The sequence below is a fragment of the Lygodium microphyllum genome, chromosome 23, assembly GCF_053477565.2.
Source record: "Lygodium microphyllum isolate KBCC chromosome 23, Lygodium_microphyllum_v1.1.10, whole genome shotgun sequence".
In the NCBI taxonomy this organism is placed as follows: Eukaryota; Viridiplantae; Streptophyta; class Polypodiopsida; order Schizaeales; family Lygodiaceae; genus Lygodium; species Lygodium microphyllum.
This window is the reverse complement of record NC_141157.1, coordinates 85433652-85455674: the sequence shown is the minus strand read 5'-3', so window position 1 is coordinate 85455674 and position 22023 is coordinate 85433652. Positions and strand designations below refer to the sequence as shown.

At 37.6% G+C, this 22023-nt stretch overlaps 1 pseudogene; it reads right to left on the bottom strand.

Annotated features, from left to right (window-relative positions):
* Window positions 1–711: 711 nt before the first annotated feature.
* Window positions 712–2888, bottom strand: LOC148016416 (uncharacterized; annotated as a pseudogene).
* Window positions 2889–22023: the final 19135 nt, after the last annotated feature.

The following is a 22023-nucleotide window of genomic DNA, read 5'->3' as shown; positions in this document are numbered from 1 at the left end:
AAATAGAATCTAAGCAAGGATTAGCAACTATGAGAAGAACCAAAACTTATTTAATTTCAAACAAATTGATACAAAGATGGCTCTTCCACTTGTACACTTTCATTGTGAAGCTTAGATGGCAATCCAAAAAGATGATAGGTGAAGAGCTTAAGGCTACTTTGAAGAACTTTGACTAGGTGAAAGATAGATTGATGATGGCTAAAGGAGGGATCTTCCTTTTATAGCTTGGGAAGGTAGTTTGATTATCCTATGCAACCATATTGTGAACCTTTCCTAGTCCCTAGCTGCAAAGTAGAAAGATCTTCAAGCTTTGAGCTGAGACACTGCACCATTTGACCAAGCTAGTGATGCTATAAAGAATGGTCTTTATATTTCAGCCACTTGTCACGGAGAAGAAAACAATGATGTACAAAGAGATTATCATGCAACTTATCATCGACTATGTAAAAGTGAAATATCTTTTCCACAACATGTCCTACATTCTCGTGACATAAGTCATGTGGACAAGTATTGGAGACCACTAGTGCATGGATTGTATCTCATTCTACATCTTAAATAAGTAATTCTATGCCAAATCAATAACTAAAACAATAACATCATATGGAAACTTCATCAAGCACTCTTTAAATAGTTGTGCTTGCTATCAAAAGATGAAGTTGTGCTTCATAAAGTACCAAAAATGAGAAAAAAAAGTGTTAAAAGTAGATGTTCTCATTTGTTGCACTGCCAAGTTTTTTCTTTTCTTCTTGGCCCACATAGATCCACTTGCCTTGTTGAGACATCAATGAAGATCTTCATAGTCATGTCCCTAATATCCACTGAAGTCTCATTAGGATAGATTGTGAACCTATTAATGTCACATCTACCATAACATAATCCCCAAACAAGCATTTTTTGCATAGTATTTTGAATCATGGGGATTTGAACACAAAAAGAAATTTCACGTATTGGTGATGCTATGATATATTGATCAATTTGCCATATATTGACCTAGATCATTATTTTTATAAATAGACAAAACATTTGGCATGATCCTTTTCATGGTGCCTGAACTTGTTTTGTCTCATTAGATTAAATCCCTCCTTAAAGTATATCATTTGGACATGATATGCACAACAATACATATAATGCTCCTTCAATTTTTGAACAAAGTAAGGCCTTAACACATCAAAGCACCTAAGAGATATTTGTACTTTTGGATGGGCCCTTTTTAATATTTGGTACAACTCAACCTATGACATTAAACATTGAAACTCGTGAGACTAGTTTTTTATTTAAAATAATAATTGGTATCATACTAGAATATTTTAATAGCCATATTTGGTACTATAGAATACAGATTTGGAAATGTATAGTACCAATTTGGATTGTACCAATTTGAAACTTTATATTCAAAAATTTGGCACTGTGCTAAGAAATATAAGAGACTACTACACTCATTTGGTGACCCTTTTCATTCTATCCAAAACTAATTTGGTACTATATAAAACAAGCTTGGTACTTTGTAGAAACATTTTGATACCATGTTAGGAAAAATAATAGACTACTAAACCCTATTGTTGGTACCTTTTGGTGCTACACAGACCCAATTTGGTACTATATAGAACCAATTTGATACTTTATAGAAGAACTTTGATGTTGTGTTATGAAATATAACAAAGTACTCGAGCCTTTTGGTATCAGCAATTACCAATTTTGAACTTTACAAAATAATTTAGTACTATTATAGGAAATATAAGAGCACTAGATCCATTTGAAACCCCCATTTGGTATTGTGCTGTAAGAATTTAAACCTTTATAGTAATTTTTTGGTATTGTTCTCTATGGAATACTTTGGAGTACTAGACCCTTTTGATAATGCATGATAGCAATTTTATACTTTATGGAATCATTTGGTATTGTGCTAGGAAATATAAGAGACTATTGTAAAATATCAATTTTGTACTTCACAAAAGCATTTGGTACTTTAGAGTGTCCTTTCGGTATTATACCAATGAATATACTAGAATACTAGATCCATTTGGTACTATACATTTTTAATTTGGCGGTTCACATAAACATTTGGTGCTTCATAGTACCCTTTTGGTACTATACCAAGGAATATACTAGAGTACTAGATCCATTTGGTATTATACATTATTAATTTGAAACTTTACATACTATACTATGAGCTAAAATAGATTGATAGAGCAATTTGGTCCCAATGTATGCTAATGTACAATATCATGATGGTACTATGAAGTACCGATTTGGTACCACACTAGGAATGTACTAGTACCAAAACCAAATGAAATGCTTGATAATGTGTTTATATGGAAGTAATGAGTAGATGGATTCTAGAAATTATTAGGTGGTGATCCAATTAGATGAAGAGAGCTATTGAGTATCTAGCATGGAAGGATAGGGTAGCGCAAGGTACAATTCAAGTATCTTCATATCAATATAAGTTCTCTTACCACACCAAAAGCTTTTATAGCAAGAAAAACGAGGTGGTATACATTTGCTACATGGAATATATGAGGCACAACAAAATGTACTATATGTAGACTACAAGACACATGACAGAAAATAGAGGAACAAAAGATAGTTGATGCACAGGATGCATTAAAATACTTTTTGTCCAATCCTCTTCTAACATATATTCTTTTTATTAGTCAAAACTCAAGTCTCCATGCTCCAAAAGCCATACACTAGATCTCTTACTTTACCTATGATGATGTTACATCGAGGCCATTGTCTTTGACATGCACCCAATAGCAAAACTTCCTCCCCATCTTTAATCTCAAGATGACAACTGGCTATGGCAATGTTTCTCTGATGAACATTTAAAATCCTACAATTCTTATATGGTTCATTTGTGTTGTGCCATTGGGATTGTTCAATACCATCGTCAAAGGATATCTCTTCAAGAGGAGCTCATGTGTGGACTGGGGCACCTTGAGCTAGCTAAGTGTGTTATGGATGCTGGATAGAAGAGCACTTTCAACCTTATTTTTGACAATTGTAGATTCTAAAAAGTTGGATGAAGCAAGAGTAAATGGAATAACTCTCTCTAGACAACTATTATAGGCCCTAGTATTTGCTTGCACCAAAACTTTACCATAGTTGAATATATTTTCTTTGTTGGCTTTGCTTCATCCATTGAAGATGGATTTGTCAATCGAGTGTTTTCTTTTTATTTCCTTATTTGTTCTCTTTTCTTAGTAACTAGTACTCATGCATAGAAGCTATCTTCTTGAGATATTGTCCCATCTCGAGGATATTTGAATTTCTCTCCATAGTCTGATCTATGGATTCAATACCTTGGACAATATCGATATTGGGAACACCTTTCATATTCTCAATGGACCTATTTGTTTGAAATGAGTTGTTGCCACACAAATTATCCTTTGGATGTTGAATTAATCTATGGATAGTACATAGAGGGAAAGAGTTATGGAATAGGAAATGGAAGGTGAACACACACACACACACACACACACACACACACACACACACACACACACACACACACACACACACACACACACACACACACACACACACACACACACACACACACACACACACACACACACACACACACACACACACACACACACACACACACACACACACACACACACACACACACACACACACACACACACACACACACACACACACACACACACACACACACACACACACACACACACACACACACACACACACACACACACACACACACACACACACACACACACACACACAGAGAGAGAGAGAGAGAGAGAGAGAGAGAGAGAGAGAGAGAGAGAGAGAGAGAGAGAGAGAGAGAGAGAGAGAGAGAGAGAGAGAGAGAGAGAGAGAGAGAGAGAGAGAGAGAGAGAGAGAGAGCATTACAAAAAAGGTGGAAAAAAAAGTAATACAAGTGAAATATTTTTTGAAAAAAGGAAAAATAATTCCCAAATAAGACTAAACAAGAAACCAAATTTTGAGGTGTGATCTACCAAAAAGAGGTGGGTCGCATGGATGCCACTGTATTTTAACTAGTTAAAAAATGGATGGTTTTTTTTTACTATTGTTTGTTAGTCAGCTTTTCTTCCCAAATGCCAAAAAGGCATAGCATAAGAAATCCTTGGCAAGTAGTTCTAAAGAACACTAACCAAAAGCATCTTAAAAAGTTGTATACTTCTTGAATAAGTCTAATGGGTCATGTAGTTACTCCATAGCCACATTGATATGAGAGTAGATCAGAGAGCATAAGGTTAGATATTAGGTAGAAAAATAAGAAGAAGAGAGAATTGGGAATTAATCTAGTCGAATAGAAGTGTCATATAAAGAACCTTACAAAGATGTAAATTATTATAAAGCAGGTGCTTTATTCCTAGAAAAATGGAAGGAATTAAGGATTGAACCAATGCAAAATGGTTGGACCTAGATAGTGCTAATTGCTAATGGTTTTACAAGAATTAGAAATAATTTCTTTGATGGGCATAGGAGGTAGGAGCCACCCTTCAATCCAATATAAGGCAAAAGCTAGGGACCCTCTAGAGTAGGATCATTCTAAAGGAAAGAGACCTAATCTAGTATCCTAGGTGACTAGAAATACTCAATAGATCAATGATGGATAGAAAGGAGTAGCACACATATGCATGCAATATTGCTTAAGAGTTGGATGACGAGGAAAATTGATAGATATATAAGAAGTGCATCTTCAACCACACCTAGAGATTCTAGGAAGGTGACATTTGTTGAAGATAGGAATTAGCAATATTATATCGAGGTCGGTTGAGGTAGGAAAGTGAAAACTTATTTGTTCAATCATACCTTGTGCTTGTGTAGAGATATAGCTGCCTAAGATAATGATCATATGCTCCGATGTCTGCAACCCCCCCTTCTGCTGTGAGCCATAAGTCCTTTTTTTTGTTTTTGAGGGCAAAAACCTTCCGGGTCAGGATGGAATGTAAAAGAGTGGGGATAGACAGGTAGGACATGGGTTAGCATGGGAATACCTAGCTATATTGACGGGGTATTTAAGGTGTTGGGAGATCCAATTAGGGATCAATTATTAATAATCAAGTCTCTTTTACCCTTCCTTCCAGCTTTCATGGCTTCCCTTCTCTTTCTCTCTCTTTTCTCATCTTTCTCTCTCTTCTACTAGTCTTTCTCTCTCTTCTTCTCTCATTTTCTTCCTCTTTTTTTCTCCTCTTTGCAGTCTCTCCCTTCTCTCTTTCTCTCTCCTAGGTCTCCTTCATTACACTACATCAAGTTTCCCTTGTTCTTCTCAACCTTCAAAATCAGGAAAGCCAAAAGTTACTAAAGCTACAATAGTTGATGGTGGGCCCATCATCAATAACTATTGACAATAACCCACCATCAATAGCTATTTACAAAAACCCACCATCAAAACCAAAGATGACCACATCCACAGACAAAAGGAAAGAATCAATCCACAATCAATGTGTCCAAAGGTATTAGGTAACATTGGCATGACTATAAATACAATGAAACTATCATCACATGTATGAAATAGCAGGATAATAGTTTGACCGTGTGTACTCATAGATATGTTCAAATGGACTTAGGAATTCTAGATAGTAATACCATTGAAGTCTAAAATTACTATAATATGATTTTTTTCCTACATTCCTACTTGGTGTTGAGATAGATGTGATGTTGCTAAGATAGGGATCATCTAGTGGTATTGGGTTGTGGATATCGATCCCATATGTGTAAAGATGTGCTATTGTAAAGGATGGATCTATTGTTTGGCAAAAGAATCTTGTGCTTGGAAATGGTTGTTTATGGATGTGATTGGAAAATGTGATGAGATCATCATGGGATTGATATCAATATATCCTCTTCCCCAAGTCTTGCCATTATGGCTTCCACTCAGTTGGTTATTACTATCTAAAGTGCAAATTGCCACCTAAAGTCTTGCTTTTATGGCTTCCACTCAGTTGGTTATTACTATCTAAAGTCCAAATTGCCACCTAAAGTCTTGCTATTATGGCTTCCACTTAGTTGGTTATTACTATCTAAAGTGCAAATTGCCACCTAAACTAGAGGTCAAACATATAAGGAAGGTTCCACTTATGGTAGTACAAGAACCAATGGGGCTCTATTCAATTAGATCATGCTCATGATTAGTCCTATAATAGGGGATAAACCCTCAAGGTACAGGTGCATGGAGATGGGCATTGGGGGACTCGAATTAGAAGGGAGGGTTTCTACATAGGTCGGGGTATCCAATGATGAATACCAAGAGGAAAGGAGAAATTGAGGATAAAGTTGAAGTATCCTGCTAGTCTTGATGGAAGAGTGGTTAATGAAGAATTATTTTAATATTATTTTAAAAATATGAATTTCACTTTTGTGTTATAAGGAAACCTATGTAACAGAATTAATTAATGAAATTTTTATATATGTCTCATAGTGTGGTAGGTCCTTATTAAATAATTAAGCATATAAAGTGAGTACATGGAAAGCGGGTGGACAACTATCGTGATGACATTATCATATGAATGGGTGGACCCAATTTATCAAGTAACTTTTAAAAGAAGAAACTAAGAATAGTGTTATATGATGACTTTTTAGGACCAATGTGTTAAGAAGAAGGGGATTATGGAAGAGAGAGAAGAGAATAAAAAAGAGAGAAAAGAGGAGAGAGAAAGATAAACAAGGAGAGAGAAATATTAGAAAGATAGGGGAGAGGTGAGAGAAGCCATAGAAGCTGGGCAAGAACCTTGGATGTGAAAGAGAATTTGTATTATTGTCTGAATTAATCCTGTGTGAAATACCTCTTACATCTTATATAGTCATGCCATCTTGTCAACAAGTATTTATTGAAATATTCCTAAAATATATTTCTAATTCCTCTTCATTACAATCCATCCCCACCAGGATTTTTTTTCCTAAAAAACAAAATTAGATCCTATTACAAAATATGCCTAATGGTGGAGATGGTAGAGTACCTATTTAGACAACATAAAAGATATCCTTATCTTCGAGGATCTTCAAGGATCTTCAAGCAAAAGATGAATCTAAAGTTGAAGGCCAAGTACAATATATGTATAACTATGTTGCACCATAAAAGTGATAACTTGGCCCAAAACTTTTTAGCAATGAGTTCTTACAAAAGGTAGACATAGTGTTGTCTATTATAGACCGTACTAGACTAAATCTATCTAAACCTTTAATTAGCTTGTTCGAATCAAGAGTCCTACATCTCAAAATGAAGCTTATTAAGCACTTTCGGTCTATGTATGACTCACTTCTCTGTAATTAATGAAAGTCAAACTTGTTCTAAAACAAAGGACTATCTTGTACATAACCATAGTGAAACAAGGCTCATAAATGACATAATCTTCTATTAAAAGAGTACTTGAAGATATAGGAAGAACTCAAGATGCTTTCTAGTCTAAACATAGCTTTTTTCAATGGCAATGCTTTATCCTCCAGGATCAAAAGGAAAGGTCTCATCCATGCATGCACGATATTCTTGGCCACCAAGCCATAGGTATCATTATCCATGAACTCATATGCATGTACATTTAGATCCACAAAATCATAAGTAGCCGAATCAAATAAAAATTCATGGTCAGGGTCCTCCTCATGCTAGTTATGATCTGCATAATCTTTCTCATGTTGGTCTTCAATTCCCAACATAATTGTTAGAAGCTTCATAGACTACTATATATATATATATATATATATACAGATATATATATATATAGAGAGAGAGAGAGAGAGAGGGGTGGGGTCATGAATATATGTATGTATCATGTGAGTTCAAAATAAGGGTTTAAAAAACACCATTATTATACATTTTTTACATACAAAAGGGTCTCATATAAAAGGGTCACACACACACACACACACACACACACAGGCCTTGAATGCATGTGTGATATAGAGGATATATATATATATATATAGTGAACCTCCTGAGGCTACTATAGAGCCTTTATCTTCTTCTCGACCCCTGCATCAATATTTTTTTCATCATTAGTATCTTCATTCTCTTCATCAAAATATTTAATTACCAATAGTATTTTTGCATTCTTCACCTTGCACTTGTCTTTATGATTAGAGGACATTGGTTTAGCACATCTATAACATGAGTCTTGAACATGCAATTCTTTGATTTGGCCACTAGTTAAGTATCTATCGCTAATAACATTAGACAAGATTTTGCCCACACCATTACACTATCTAGTTCAGTAGTAGATCTATCATACTGTTGTCCATGGTGCTTATGATGATTATATGGTTGAGAATAAAATGACTACTACTCATTGTCATGTTGTTTAAAAGAATATGTACTATCACCATGTCTTTCCACCCATAAGAAATTGGTTCAAGAGGATGATTTCCATGAGCATTAACATGTTCATATCCATTTGCATGCTTCTCATAAACATTTGCATGTTGCTTTCCAAGTGTAGATTCCAAGTGCAGACTGCTACCCATGACCATGCTGCCCCCATGAGAATTGGCATATTCATTAGATGCATGCAGCTCATAGTATGTATTACCAGCATATGCATGCTAACCATAAGCATAATCATTAGATGCATGCTGTTGTCTTTGCTCATAGTATCCATACTATGTATTACCATCATATGCATGCTAACCATAAGCATAATCATTAGATGCATGTTGCTCATAGTATGTATTACCAGCATATGCATGCTATAACCATAAGCATAATCCTTAGATGTATGTTGTTGTCTTTGATCATAGTATCCATACTAATCATCACAACGTTATTCTTCATAATGCCCATGAGAATGCTCATGCTATTGATAACACTCATGGTGCTCATATTGACTACACCTACTCTCGTGCTAAGCCCCAACGAGTTTGTAAACAATGGTCAATGTGTATGAGCGATATTTGAATGTTGCATGAGTGTCATGCTTATGAATTTTGAAAATGTTGCTACCTTCAATGATCTTGAAGAATCTGTTGGTTGCTTTGTTTTAGATGGAGTTGTTGATTCTTGAAGAGCTCTTACTACAAATGAGTAGTTTGATATTGCTACTATAATAGATTGTTAGTAGTTCTATCCAATTGTTGTAATACAATGTTGAAAGTTCTATATAACTACTATAATACATTATGGTTTATACAATTATTCCAGTTGATGTGAACATTTAGATCTATGTCTATTTTAAGCAAATGTTTGATTCTATGATGGAATTTCTTGATTGAAAGGTATCAAACACCAATGTCACCATCTCTAGCTACTATTGTTGTTAGCATTTCACTATTATTTTTGCTCCTCCTACACCTGTCACAACTAGTTTCCCTCTTGGTCTATAAATAGTGAGCATTTGGGCTTTCTATAGTGATTTTAGGATTGATACAAATTTCAAAGCATTTGAATCTCTAGTAGCTTTAAAACACAGTAACAATTGTAGGTCCCTTCCCCAAACCAGGATTAGGAACTTTCTATTAGCAACTACAAAATCTCTTCACAAGCAAGCAAAGGAGATGTTAGGCTTCAGACAACAAAACAATAGAATAGTGCAATAGTTTCTCATTGTTGCAATCATGTTGTTGCTTAGATTGTCCATCATGTTGCTACTACCAAATTGTCTAAGAATAGCATCATAATGCTGCATCGTAACCTAATCACCTTTGAAATCTCAAATACCAGTATATAGAAGGCTTCCAATCTTAGGGCTCAAGTGCATAATCAAGTTTCAAATGAGGTTGTCGTGGATGAATGAAAAGCAGAGAACTCTGATGCAATATCTTGAGCTGAATGATGAATGATAGGCTAATCATGGACTTCTCAACATACTTTTAGAGATTCTCAACATAGATTCATTTGGTCTCTTTACCATCACCCCTATGAACTAGCAGCAAAAGAACATTTGAATATAAGAGTGCATCATTTGTATCACATGCAAGCCAATGGTTCCTTGCTTTTCCCAACTATTAATGTCGATGTTTCATTGACTAAGAGTAAATTTGACAACCTATATGAGTGCCACCATTCAGTACCTAATGGACTCATGAATCCCACTAATGTAATGATTGGTGGAAAAGTTGCAGTTGTCCATGCTTTTGGTGATGTTGGCAAAGGTTGTGCAATTCGGGAAAGTAGAATGGTGGATGGAACATCATGTATATAGAGTTTAGATTAAGGGACAATTCTCTCTCTATTGACTTTCCATTTTCTTCAAATGTATTTGAAAGTAATTATAAAGCTTCAAATGGTGCATCTACAACTCCTCTAAATGCTGGGGGAGCTAGCAAGGAGTTTGGAATATTCCAAGTCAACACTCCTTCTTAAAAATACAACATGTGGTACAATAGGTAGGTCTCTTTGGAATCTTGAGTTGCACATGCTTACTACTACAAAAACATTCACAAGAGTTGGACCAAAGAGCTTAAGTAGTATGACAAGAGTCAAAATTTCTTATGAAAACGTTGTTTGAAATTTGAAATAGATGTCAAAGATACCACTTAGCTCTTCTAAAATATCCAACCCTATTGATGGAAGGACCTATAGCAAATGTCTATTAGCTAGAATTCCTTTGAAAAGATATCTTAGGGCGGTAATAGAAAAACCAAAATGGGATGTGATGCCTCTTGAATGTGTTTCCAAACATTAGAACTGTAGGAGTAGTAGTTTACTATACTTATTTAGCCATTGAAGATACATCAAATATGCACATCAATTCTACACTTTCCCATACTTCATAGGCTTCACCATCTCCCAAGTGAAATGAGGATCATTATGCCCAAAATAGTCATATACACTAGTGCTTCTAGTAGCCCTTGTTAAGGATGCAAAGATCGAGTGTATGGATGAAAGTTGTCAAAAAGGATTGGTTTGAGTTGTTGTAGTAGAATTCACCAATAGTTAATCATGAAGACACTATTAAAGAGTATTAGTTAATGAATAATGGGAGACACCTATTTTAATGTTTCTTCCATGTAGACTAGGATGATGTTTCTTAACTCTTGTGTAGTCCTATTGGGAGACACTTATTTTAGTGTTGCTTCCATGGAAGTTGAGACGATGTTGCTTTACTCGTGCATAGTATTGGTAGTTGTATGGATTAGATGGTTGCATTAAATTCCAAATTCAAGCATGGAACTTGCCATTGCATTGGCATATTATGCTATTGAAGAATGGCTATAGCACTTTGGTGTCCAAAGATATGCTTGCCAATGTTGTTGAAGAACAATTACATTGCTCTGGTGTCCAAAGATACACAACATTGATGGTATATCTAATCCTTCTCAATCAATTGACATTAAAATACCCTCTATAAACACTAGCAAGTTCTTAGAATTGAGATCTATTGCAATCAGCATCTAAGATTGCAGATACAAGTGGAGATCAAGATGTAGGCTATTTTATAGAGAGTGGAGTTATTGGCACTTGACTATTTAGTTTCCCTGAAGGACAATGGAGAACTCTTTTGCAACAATGCCATTTCAAACTCTAGAATTTGGTCAATTTTTTAAAGGAAATACAAAGATACTGCTAGATTAAAAGTGGAAGTGTCTTCAACATTTGCAACAATCATAGTTGTAGCTCTATATCAATCATTCTTACTTCTTCAAACCTCTCATAACGTAGTATTCAACATCAAAAATAGTAGCAATAAACAAGTTTGCATACTTCTGATGAAGCTTGATCTCATTGATCAATATGAAATAAAACTTCCCCTAAACCCCCAAGTTCAACACAATCTTCAACCCTTTTAGCTCCATCTCACTAGCCTTCTTGAGAACATTTTCACTAGAGCTACATGGCCTTCTCTTGAACCATTTTCATTGGAGTTGCATCCTTAGATATGTTCCTCTAGTCCAATGATGCCCTTATCTATCTAGTATAAATAGCAATCTATTCCCACAGATGGTAGATCTAAGTTGGAAGGGTCAGAAGCCTTATGAATCAATACCACAAAGAAGACAAATGGTAGATCTTTGACAAATCTCCATTTCATATTGGCATAAGGTGAAATGTCATTTCAAAACTTGGCAAAGAACCACTTTAATGGGAGTCAAGTTGAAGCTACTAATGCCTAGGATATTTCTCCAAACGATTGTTGTGATTTTGCCATAGCTAGGATTTTGAAGAAAGAGGGAAATAGTTGAAAGATTCAAAATAAAGCTTTACTTCTTAATCTTGAGCAAGAACTTTGTGTCTAATCACTTCAGCAAGAATCATAGAGCTTGCAAGATGATCACATGGTTGTCTAGGATAGGGAAATGGCTACTACAAGTAGTGCAATTTGCACTAGCTACTCCTAATCACACATGGGGCTAGATACAGACCAACAGAGTGCTCAATCTCTTTGTTAGGATGTAAGGAAGGCCATTATAGAATCGGAAGATGCTAGTGATAGATGATCAAGAAAAAGGATCAACATTTCTTGCTAAAGCTCTCATGGAAGCTTCAAAGGTAGAAGAAGATGAATTCCAATAAAGTAATTAATACTAAAACTATTGCTAACTCATGAGACTCCCTTTTGTTGATCAAATACCTTCAAAATGGTCTAAGATTTTAGGATGACCTGCTATTTTGTCCATCCACAACCATATCTATCCCTTCTAGCTTCAAGACTTATCTTCTTCCAATTGCGATAGTCCTCTAATTGCATAGATGTGCCATTAAGAACCATCTTGGATTTTTTTTCTACGTAAAAATGAGATAGGATGTGTACGAAAAGTGGATCAAAATCTGAGCTCTCATACCACTTATCAAGAAGGGGATTATGGAATAGATAGAATATTGAAAAAGAGAGAGAACAGAGGAGAGAGAAAGATTGGAAAGATAGCAAAGAGGTGAGAGAAGCCATATAAGCTAAACAAGAAGCTTGGAGATGAAAGAGAATTTGTAGTATTGTCTGAATTGATCTTGATTGAATAACCTCTTATGTCTTATATACTTGTGCCATCTTAACGACAACTATTTATTAAAATATTCCTTAAATATATCTCTACTTCCTCTTCATTACACAATATCATAGATCGTGACTAAGGATCATTTCAGGGGGTTGGAGGTGAGATTATACCTTATGGGTAGAGGAATCCATCTCAGTCCCTTTATATATATATATATATATATATATATATATATATATATATATATATATATATATATATATATATATATATATATATATATATATATATATATATCTCCATTTGAACCAAGTGTGGTGATTAGTCTGCTCTTAATCGGGTTTATATACAAAGAACCTTTATTGATTGGGTGCTAGATTGTTGTTAAATATTGTTACATCATAGGTCCCTTAAGTCAATCCTAGTGTGCCAAGGTTAAACATTTCACTGTGAGGTAGACTCAAAAGTCACATGACTAGTGTAAGTTATAAATGTGAAGGGGCCTAGATAATGCTACTTAGGAAAGACATCCAAGAGACTACCAAACATCCATTTACTTGGCTCTAGCTAAGAACAAGCACATCATAAATGTATATAGTAATTATGTATTGGAGCAAATACTTTGATGTATGTATTGTTGCAATATATTATGTGTAGATAGTATCAATTATGGGTTACAATCCATGATATGTGCTTTTGAATGAGTACTTTTATAGACACTATTTTGATTTTATTATATTGATACTATTACATGTTAGATACAATCCTTGATATGTGTTAATGAATGAACACTTTTGTAGACATTGTTTTGGTTTTATTGTTGTGATATTGATAAAATCAGTCTCTCTAATATACATTTGGATAGCTAGATACTATGATGTTATTGTGTTTGTGAGAACTTGTTGATGTAGTAATATTGTGTATTGATTCATGCAATTGATTTTCACTGCTTTTGGGTACTATTATATGTGTAATTTCTCGTTTATGGTTCATTTGACTTATCCTCACTTTTGGTCATACTGAACAATTTTATTGTGGAAACTCGACTAGCCTTTTGGTGTAAATTTTTTAAATTTTTGGGTTGTTTCTGATTGACAATTAGTCCTGATCTTGAAAACGGCTTCATCATCTGCTATGGACATGGAACTCTATAACATTAGGGAATTTGATACTACAAAGTTTAGTTTGTTAAAATAGCAAATCTAGGATGTCCTAATAGAAAAGAAGTAGTTAAAGATGATACAAAGTGTAGATGCAATAGCTATAGATTTGTCTAGAGACAAATTGAAGGAATTGGATGCATTGTCTAAGTCCACTGTCAAATCGCACTTGGCAAATCAGTTTACTTTGCGCTTGTGAATGAAACCACTATGCATGGCTTAAGGAAAACATCATGTGATATATATGAGAAGGAGAGTCTCTTAAATAAATTGTACTTGGTGGTGAACATTTGAGTTATAAATAAAGGGGGGTCCTAGTATTTCCTCCCACCTCAATGAATCCAACATAATATTCAATCAAATGCGAGTATAAATTTGAAGTTTGAAAATGAAGTTAAGGCAATATTTTTGATATGTTATATTTGCTTATTAGGATAGCCATTAGTAATTCATGTCCAGATGGTGAGTTGGACTTGAATTATGTTGTGGGTAGTTATTACTAAAGAGATACATAGGAGATCCATCGACTGAGGAAAAAATGGTCAAGCATTGGAACATAGGAAAAAAGAGGTGGAAAATAGTATCAAGCAAGAACCAAGACTGTGAATGATCACACAACAAATCCAAGTTCAAGAAAGACATTGAATGCTTTCACTATGGTACAACAAGTCATATCAATGACTATTGTAAATGGAAGTGAGAGCAAAAAGATAAGAAGAATTATGACAAGGATATTGACATGAAAAAGGATAAAGATAAAGCAAAGATTGAGGAAGTGAGTGTGGTAAAACTACACATAAAGATGATGGTCAAGTGTTGTTTACTTCTAGTGTTCCTCCATATGTGTTGGTTGCATCTAATCGATACTTAAACTAAGATTGGATAATTCATATTGTGCTTCTTTTCATGTAACTCCTTGCAAGGAGTGAATTTGTTCATAGGATACCAACAAGGGTGGATCCATCCACCTTGGAAATGAATCCATGTGTGACATAGCTAGTGTAGGAAATATGCAATTTTCATCTTAGAATGGCTCTACTTCACCTTTTAGAATGTATGATACATACCCATGCTCAAAAAGAGTTTGATCTCTACTAGTTAGCTTGTTGATTAGGGATATTCCACTACCTTTAGTAGTTGATGTCACGAGGGCTCACTTGTTGTAGCTAGAGGAGCCAAGTGTGGAACCTTGTATCTTCTTTATGTATCCACTATAAAAGTTCATGTAATTGTAGTAACCAACTAGCCAAGTGTATTTTGTAGCATTTTTGGTTATGCCATAAATCTAAGAAAGGAATGAAAACACTTTCTCATGTAGGTTACTTGTTGATTCTCAAATTTTTTGATTTTTCTATATGTGAGCCTTGTACATATGATAAATATGCATGTTCAACCCATAAGAGAAACTTTAGAAAAAAAAAAGAGTGAGCCCCTTGACTTAATATAGAGTGATATATGTGGACCTATGCCTAAAAGGTCATTTAATAAAGAACATACTATTTTATTACATTTATTGATGATGCAACTAGAAAGGAGTGGTTATTTCTTATGGCTAGGAAAGATGATGTGTCGTTTTGCTTTAAATTTGTTTTTGGTCCTTATAGAAAAATGTCTTAGGAATGATAATGGTGGAAAGCATATCTCTCATGAATTTGAAAGTTTTTGTGAAGTGCATGATATCAAAGGGGAGCCCATTGCATCTAGTAATCTTACACAAAATGGCGCATGCATATTGATATGAAAGGGTGTTAAGGTTGCTTTCAAGTGATGGCCTTACTCAAGGCTTTTGGGGGGTTGAATCAATGGCAATGAGGTTTTATATTTGATAAATAGGCTACCAAATATGACATTAGATAGTGGAATTCCTAAGGAAACTTGGATAGGCAAGGAGCCTCCGTATGATTATTTAAGAGTATTCAATATGAAGTTTATGTGCATATGCAAAAAGATAAACATAGCAAGTTTAAGAGTATTCAATATGAAGTTTATGTGCATATGCAAAAAGATAAACATAGCAAGTTAGAGCCAAAGTCAAGAAAATGCATCTTTATAAGCTATAGAAAGAATGGAAAAATGGGTTATGGCATCTAGAATGCAAAAGCTAGGAAGCTCATATGTAATAAGAATATGATCTTGAAAGAGAAAAAGATGCATTAAAAACCCCTCAAGGAAATGGAAACAAGAAGGACTACTTTCCAAGATTAATTACCATCTATTATATTGTTGTAAAGGGCAAATACTAGTGTACTAAGTATGCAAAGAGAGGGCTCAAGTGGTGCTTTTGCTAGTGTGGGAGCTCACGCTTGACCACCAAGACCCACGGATTGCTTATTGTTTCAAGCGTTTCAAGCCGAATGTTGATGGCTACCTCTCACCTCGCCATGCATGCTCTCAAGCCTATAAGTGTAGTGAGCTTACCTCCATGCCCGATTGAGTTGCCTCCTCCATCAAGCACTCCGGTAGCTCCACGATCCAAGTGCAAGCCTTAAGTGTGTTTGATCCTCAAGCTCTAAGCTCCATGCTCCATTGCCATATGTGTGAGACAAGAGAAGAGAAGAGAAGAGAAGAAGAGAGGAGAAGATGGAGAGCTTCTCCACCATGGTCCCTCACCCTCACACACTCACTCCCTCACACTCTTACACTTCCTCTCTCAAGCAAAAGCACAAGTAAGCAAGAGCAAGAAGAAGAATAAGAAGAGAAGAGCTAATTTTGGTCACATACAAGAATGAGCTTCTTCATTCACTTTTTGCCTTTTATACAAAACCGTAACCCTTATCCCCTTTGGGCATCCATCCCTTTTTTATACGACCAGCCATCTTAGCCTAGGTCCTCTTTTCCTATTTCCTTCCTATTTGCATTGTGCCTTCACTCATGCTCATCTACATTTACAAATTGCACAGGAGGAAGCTTGGTGCTCTTTATCAAGGATTTAGAGTGCACTTTTATATTTAAAAGGTGCATTTCTTCTTTTGCGCTTGTCCTCAACTTTTAAGGTTGTCCTTATGCTTTTGGCCTTTTTTTTTCTTATTTTTTCAATTGGGGGGGTCACCCTTTTAGCTTTGCCTTGCATCTTCTTAAATTTATTTTTACTTTCTTTGCTCTGGGATTAACATTATACCCCTCCTAGCGGAGTGCTAGTCCCATGGCACTTGCTGCACTTGTGGATGAGGGCTTGGGTGGTTAAAAGGTTGCCATGTGGGTTGGTGATGGAGCTTTGTGGAGATTTGATGGCAAGAAGAAGCATCACAAAATTGGATGAGAGATTGCAGAGGCAAGAATAGATTTGATGGGTAGTGGGGGCCTCCAATATCGGTGGTTGATAGTAATTGTTGAGTATACCTGAAAAAGAAAAAGAAACTACACTACCTAGGGGCATGTCTACCTCACTATACAGTGCATGGTGTTCGTGTAAGTGAAACTGGGAGTTGGGTTGGAACTTCAGGGAAACTTGTGGTGTTGTTCCACACTTGAGGACCCAGTTTGTTTACAATGGAGGTACTGTCGCGGGTGTGACTTAGGGAGATATGTTTAACCATAGGAGCACAAACTCCCTAGGTGTGTCCTATCCTTGATGTGCCCTAAGTGGAAGTGGGGGATAGGAAGGGTTAGGGGGTTAGGCATGGAGCTGGGGCCAACCGAGACCATCGAATGCATCTAACTTGAGAAACCCTAGGCGCAGTGTTTGTGGCACTTTGATATACATGGGAAGGCTCGTTGTTCCTTTCCTTTTGCTTTGTATGGGTATTTTTTATGTTTTGTTTTTTTTGGAGATACATTGGGAGGGAGCATGCTAGATATCATCTTGATGCTCTTTAGTAGTTACATTTTGAGGGGGTCTAAGAGATTTGCCAAGAAACACATGGCTTAGCATGTAGCCCTTTGCTCTCGTGATTGTACTTGTGGCCATAAAGGGAAATTGGTTCTTGCACTCATTCTTTCTTTTGTTGATCTGATTTAGAATCAGGCCCCTCTTCCTGAACTAGCTCTAGTGATCTTGTTGAGGTGGATGCATTTGCTATTCTGGCTTACCCAACCCTAGCAAGGAGAGTTCTTGTGAGGTTTATCTAGTTGAGATTAGGGGAGCATGTTACTCCTCTACTCCCAAGCTGGTGCTAGGCTTGGGTGTTGTGCCATGGAGTCCATGTTGCAGCGCCCTCGTTGTAGCTCTAGTTTTCTTTTTAGTTGCTCCAATGTCTCTTCTCCTCTTGAGTGCATGACATTCAATGCCGTGCTCAAGAATGTGTGTTGTTGCTCCAACATTCTTGACTTGACAACCGCTGCGACTTTGCTTTTTGCTAGTAGAAGGAGCTCACCGCTCAACCGCCAAGACCCACGGACCGCTTATCCCTTTAAGCTTTTCAAGTAAGCACCTATGGCTATCTCTTACCTAGCTGACGTGCCTTCGATCCTACTGAGGTGTAGTGAGCTTACCTCAATGCCTGAATGAGTTGCCTCCTCCCTTAAGCATACCGGTAGCTCCACAATTTGTGATGCAAACTCAAGCATCCTCAAGCCTCCACCTCCAAGCTCCATCCTCCATAGCCACGCACAAGACAAGGGAAGAGAAGAAGAAGAGAGGAGAAGATGGAGAGCTTCACCTCCAAGATCCCTCACCCTCACATACTCACTCCCTCACTCCCTCACACTCCCTCTCTCAAGCACACACAAGCAAGCAAAGAGAAGAGAGGAAGATGAGTCCACTTTTGCCACATACCAAAGAACAAGCTTCTCTATTCACTTTTTGGCTTTTATACATTCCCTAAACCCCTTGGGCACCCATCCCTTTTTTACATGACTAGCCATTGTGGCAAGGCCCTCTTTTCCATTTCCTTCTATTTTCCTTATCTCTTTACCTATGCTTGCCTACCTTTTATAATTTGCACAAGAGGGAGCTTGGCACTCTTTTACAATAGTTTTGGGGGCGCCTTGCATTTAAAAATGCACTTTTGCCTTTGCCTTGATTTTTGAGGCCGCCCTTGCACTTTTAGCTGCTCTCCATCCTGCTTCTTCCATTGCATGCGCATTCTTGAATTTTTTTTTCTTCTGTCTCAAACTGGGGTTAACATTACCTCCCCTCCTAGATGAGTGCCAGTCCCATGGCGCTTGCAAGGCTTTGCTGCTGATGAGGGCTTGGTGCTTGGAAGGGTGGTTACTGAGGTGATGATGGGCCTTGTGTGGGTGGGTACTGGGTGAGAAGCTTGGCAAATGATTGTGTTGTTGGAGGCCGAGGATATGTTGCGTGGATGGCAGGGCCTCCGATCTTGGTGGTTTGCACCATCCGTCATTACTTGAAAGAGAAAAAGTGCGCTACATAGGGGGTATGTCTATCTTACCGTGTGGTGCATTGTGCTCATGCTAGTGGAACTGGGAGCCAGGGTCTTACTCCAAGTAAGCCTGGGTAGTGTCCACACTTAAGGACCCAGTTCATGCATAAGGGAGGTGCGGTGGGTGCAGCTTAGAGAGACAGGTCGTCTAACCGTAGGTGAGTTTGACCTTCTTAGGTATGTCCTCCCCTTGATGTGCCCTAAGTGTGTGTAGTGGGGAATCAAAAGGGCTAGGGGCTTAGGGATGGAGCCAGCTGATTGAAGCAATTCAAACACACCTAACATGAGAACCGCTAGATATAGTGCTTGTGGCCTATGTGAAGTGAGGTCGTCTAACTGCTTTGCTTGTGAGGTGCTTCTATTTCCTGTTTATTTGTTTGTTTTTTTTTTTTTTTGAATTACATAGTCATGAATAGAGCTAGTCTTTGTCATTTGAGTGGGGTGGAGATGGGGGCCTAAGAGATTTATTCAAGAATTGCCAACTCTGCAAGTACCCTTTGAGGTTTAGGAAGACTTGTAGAGCGGTTGTAGAAAGAAATGGATGATTGCAATGAGTAAAGTAGCTATCATTCATATCTTCGAGGAGGGAAAAGCAAAATGAAGGGAGAAGAGCAACTTGGATCATCAATCGAGTTATGGTGCAGCTATCTATGGCATTGGGATCAAAATAGAGGCTTGAAGGCCACGTTCTTGTGGAGTGGGATCTTACCTAAGTAGTATTCTAAGTAGTCTAAGATAATTACATGTAGTGATGAAATCAGGGTTGGGGAAAGAGGAGAATTAATCTACAAAGCGGACTTGTAGAGATGAGCTCAATTGCCAAGACCCACGGACTGCTTATTGTTGAAGCATTTCAAGCGAGTACTTATGGCTACCTCTCATATAGCCGACGCGCTATCTCTCTCTACGAGTGTAGTGAGCTTACCTTCATGCTTGATCGAGTTGCCTCCTCTCCCAAGCACTCCAGTAGCTCCACGATCCAAGTGCAAGCTTCAAGCAAGCTCGATCCTCAAGCTCCACGCTCCATGCTCCACGCTCCAAGCTCCATTGCCACGAGCAAGAGAAGAGAAGAGAAGAAGAGAGGAGAAGATGGAGAGCTTCTCCATCACAGTTCCTCATCCTCACACACTCACTCCTCCACACTCTCACACTCCATCTCTGAAGCACAAGCTCAGGCAAAGAAGAAGAAGAAGAAGAAGAAGGAAGAAGGAGAAGAAGAAGAAGAAGAAGAAGAAGAAGAAGAAGAGGAGAGCTCTTTTTGGCTACATAGAATAATGATCTCTCATTCACTTTTTGAACTTTATATACAAAACCCTCTTTCCCTTGGGTGGTCATCCCCTTTTTACATGGCTCGGCCATGGCCTAGGCCCTTTTTTCTATTGTTCTTCTATCTTCCTAGCTTCCTTCCTACTGCCCATCCTCCTTTACAATTTGCATGGATGAGATCCAGTGCAACCAGAGCTCTTTTACAGAGGTTTTGGCTGTGCCTTTATATTTAAACACCTTCTTGCTTTTGGCTTCTTGTGGCTTCCATGGTTACTCCTGGTGGTTGTTCGATTCCTTTCGATCGCACTCTCTTATAGGGTATCTTTTCCTTTTTTTTGCCTTGAGCTTTTCCTCTTGATACCTCGTTTTTTGCTTCCTTAGCTTTACAGTAAACATTACCCCCCTCCTAGTTGAGTGCCAGTCCCATGGTACTGATGGGTGGTGAGTCGGATGGTGTTGTTGGGGTAGCCAAGTGGCTTTTTGAGTGTGTATATGAGCCCTCTTGGAAGGTGCGTTGGAGGGATTTATGGACTTGAAAGGCCCTTGAGTTGGATGTGAGCCCTAGTGTTGGAGGGATTTATGGAATTGGAAGGCCCTTGAGTTTGAAATGAGCCTTGGTGTTGGAGGGATTTATGGAACTGGAGGCCCTTGAGTTTGGAATGAGCCCTGGTGTTGGAGGGATTTATGGTTCTATTGGAGGGATTTATGGAACTAAAATTGAATATCGTGTTGGACGAATCCCTCTGTTGGCCCTCTACGCTTGTCGTCTCTTGAGTTGTTCCAAATGAGATTCTTCATTCACTCTTTGACTGGGGTTGTCGTGTCTGCCCCTTGGTTTGTTGTGTTGGCATGGTGGCACGTTGTATAGGATGGGGAGTGCATTGCATGGATGATAGGGTCTCTAGAGGTGGTGGTCGGGGCCTTTGTTTGTACCTAGCAAGAAAAGAAGGTGCACTACCTGGTGTGCTTTTGCCTTATCATGGAGTGCATGGTGCATGTGCTTGTGGAATTGGGAGATGGGTCCTTGGGGATGTCCCACACTTGAGGACCTAGCTTGTGCATAAGGGAGGTGCAGTGCAGGGGGCTTAGGGTGACATGTCTAACCATAGGCAAGTGTTACCTCCCTAGGTGTGTCCTGCCCTTGATGTGCCCTAAGAAGTGGGGAATCAAAATGAGGTTAGGGGGTTAGGGACGGAGCCGGCCGACTAAGGTCACCGGATGCACCTAACTTGAGAATCCCTAGGTGCAGTGACTAGCAACTATGTGCAATTTGCATTTTTTTTTGCGTGGTGTTTCTTCCCATTTCTTTTTCATTTCTCTCTTCTTTCTTTTCTTTTCTTTTCTTGTCTTTTCTTGTCTTTTTTTTTTGAATAAACACTTTCTTGACTTTGGTGGGGTGGTGCAAGATAGATGAT